Source organism: Chiloscyllium plagiosum, unplaced genomic scaffold, assembly GCF_004010195.1.
Source record: "Chiloscyllium plagiosum isolate BGI_BamShark_2017 unplaced genomic scaffold, ASM401019v2 scaf_9946, whole genome shotgun sequence".
NCBI lineage: Eukaryota > Metazoa > Chordata > Chondrichthyes > Orectolobiformes > Hemiscylliidae > Chiloscyllium > Chiloscyllium plagiosum.
The window spans coordinates 12,401-15,540 of NW_025208917.1; the positions used below are offsets into that span (position 1 = coordinate 12,401).

General features: G+C 52.8%; 1 long non-coding RNA gene across 1 annotated transcript in view; it reads right to left on the reverse strand.

Moving 5' to 3' along the window:
- LOC122546741 overlaps positions 1-2,654 on the reverse strand; it is a 9,306-nt gene extending 6,652 nt beyond the window's left edge. Inside the window, exon 1 of the long non-coding RNA XR_006310800.1 lies at positions 2,379-2,654. This is a non-coding gene — a long non-coding RNA (uncharacterized LOC122546741). The remainder of the gene's footprint in view (positions 1-2,378) is intronic.
- Positions 2,655-3,140: the final 486 nt, after the last annotated feature.

The following is a 3,140-nucleotide window of genomic DNA, read 5'->3' on the forward strand; positions in this document are numbered from 1 at the left end:
GGCCTGGGTATCCTGTTGCGGGGAGGCAACTTCACCATCTGAGGTTAAGGAGGTGGTGGGCGGGCACCTCCTCGTCACCGACGTCATGCACAGGAATGCTCCCCTGAGACTGATTAATGTGTACGCCCCAGTGGGTAAGAGTGAACGGTTGGCCGTCCTGCAGCAGCTTCCACTGTTGCTGGCTACGTCCAGGCTGGTCATTCTGGCCGGAGACTTCAACTGTATCATTGTTGCAGATGGACGATCCGGCGGGGGGGACAGTAAACTGGATGCCACGTCCAGAGCCCTGATGGACACAGTAAAAGATGCCAAGCTGCACAACGTCTTCAGCGCCCCTGCAGACGGAGCGTAGCGTAGATACACCTGGTCACGGGCAGACGGGTCTATCCCCCAGCATTTATCACCCCGCCCATAGTTGCTCCTTAAGAAGATGGTGGTGGGCTACCTTCTTTAACTGCTGCAGTCTGTGGACAGAGAGAGGAAATCTTCCACTCCCCACTGTGATTCGGAAGGAGGAATTACCTGTGTGCCGGGAAGGTCTGGGCAGGATCTGGAGGACACTAGCTCCTTGTGGGCATGGCCATCGACAGATCCCGGCAGCAGGGATGGGGAGTGGAGGGGGGAATGGGGAGGGGGAATGATAGTTCCTAACCGCTTGCCTCTCTTCCACAGCGACTCTCACACCCGGGTGTCCTTGGAGAGGGAGCACTCCATTTTCATTTAGTTCCCTCCCTCCTTCCTCCCCTCCCCTCTTATATTTACAATGTGGGATCTTTCACGGTGAACACTGGCAAGGTGGTGACAGTTTAAAAAAAACATCCAGACGTGCAATGGAAACAAATAAAATGGAAAAAAAGAAATATTGGGTTTGTTTATTTTCTGGAGGGAGGGAAATCTGACCTTCTTACCCAGTTTGGCCTACACGTGACTCCAGACCTACAGCAATGGGGGTCGCCTCTTTGCCGCCCTCTGAGACATCTTTGCATTCCTCCTGTTCACATGGCAGTCAGGGATGGGTAACAATTACTGGCCTTCCAGCCATCCCAGAAGAGAAAGAATAATTTAGATTGAAATGACTCGCTTTTAAAGATTGGGCCATCTGGCAATAAAATGTTCCGGCAAGGCTAGAGGTGGGTACCATTGGGTCTGGCTGGACATCATCTGGGAGCGGTCATCACACGACTTTCTATCTTCAAGGGCCTGCTCCCCCGAGCTCCTGCCATTGGTCGGCCAACATGTCAATCATCACAGAGACCCCCAACCGGACAGAGGGATACGGGCCAGGAGCAGGCAGGTGGGACTTGTTCAGTTTGGAATTCAATATGGTCAGGATGGACTGGTTGGGCTGAAGAGTCTGTTTCTGTGCTGTATGACAGTAAAACATTCCACTGTCTAAACCCGGTAGCCCTAGGAGAGTCCACAATCCGGATGGTGTTGAATGGGAGAGCTTTGGGGGCGTGAGAGGAGGTAAATTTGTTGGGCTCTCGCTCCTGTTTCTAAGGACCCCTGAGTCTAATGACAGAGTCCTCTATAGGGGGGTGGAGGGACAAATTTCCTTCCCAAAAGAATGTCAACCAGATTAGTTTTACCCACAAACCCACGGTCTTTGTGATCACCCCCACCTTTTCGAAGATCGATTTCATCAACAGAGTTTTCAACTCTGAGACTGCTCAGTTGAAACCTGAGTACGTTTCACCAGAGCAGGCGGTGACAAATACACTAACGGAGCCGTACACCGTGATAAATGTGTGTATTACGTTGACTTTTATATCATTTGGGCATTTGGTTTTTAAAATAGGGGCAGATGGATTTTGGTTTCTGTTCTGTGATTGTTAAGTTTATTTTCGCAATAAAAAGGTCAGAGAGTAAATTTGGGAAAGTGACGTAAAGGTGTCATTTCTGAAAGAACGTAAGAACCAGGAGCAGGAATGGGCCATTTGGCCCATCAAGCCTGTTCCGCCATTCAACGAGATCATGGCTGATCTATTCAAGGCCTCAGCACCACTTATGCACCCTCTCACCGTTATGCTTAAGTTCCTTTATTGTTCCAAAATCCATCTAGCTTCGCCTTGTAAGAACATAAGAAATAGGAATGTGTGACTCAGCGAGTGCCAAGCCATGATCAGCTGGGATGGTAACCGTGGTTACTGTCTGTAATCTCTTGTACCCTCAGTGAGGGTGAGACCTCTGAGGTGTGTTTCCATTCCTCCTGCCAGCTGAGGTTGGCAGTGAATGTGGCAACATCCCCTCTTCCTCTCCCAGCTCCACGCCCCCTCCCCGCTCCCCCACCGAACCCACACCCCACCCAATCCCCCGGCACCATACCGTCCCAATCTGAGGGAGGGTGACCATTTCACACACCCTTGGCAGGGACTAACCTTTCCAGAGGAGCAAATCAGATCACCGAGGCAGTAGTTCACTTCTTGGATCTTGGCCAATAGGTGGCAGGCTCGGTCCTGGGCAGGCTCGGCGGGTTGGTCCTGGAACAGGAGGATAGCACAATGCAGCGAGTGGGCAGGGCAGGCTCTGAGGAGACTGCTGGGCCAGAAGCCCTCAATGACAGAACAATCGCACCCTCAACTCCGTGAAAGCTCAGGGCAAAGACCTTTGAATACCTTCACATCAGGGGGAGACCGACTCTGAATAAGCAAAGATCTACTCGTATGCACTCAGAGGATGTGGGCGTCTCTGGCTGGGCCTGGCGTTTATTGCCCGCATGCCTTGTTGCCCCTTGAGAAGGTGGGGGTGAGCTGCATATCCTGCCACTGACCCTAGTTGCCCCCCCTTGCGAAGGTGGGGGTGAGCTGCATTTACTGCCCCTGACACTAGTTGCCCCCCTTGATGGGCCTGGCGTTTATTGCCCGCATGCCTTGTTGCCCCTTGAGAAGGTGGGGCTGAGCTGCATATCCTGCCACTGACCCTAGTTGCCCCCCCCTTGCGAAGGTGGGGGTGAGCTGCATTTACTGCCCCTGACAATAGTTGCCCCCCTTGAGAAGGTGGGGGTGAGATGCATTTACTGCCCCTGACCCTAGTTGCCCCCTTGAGAAAGTGGGGGTGAGCCACACTTACTGCCCCTGTCCTAGCTGCCCCCCTTGAGAAGGTGGGGCTGAGCTGCATTTACTGCCCCTGTCCCTAGTTGC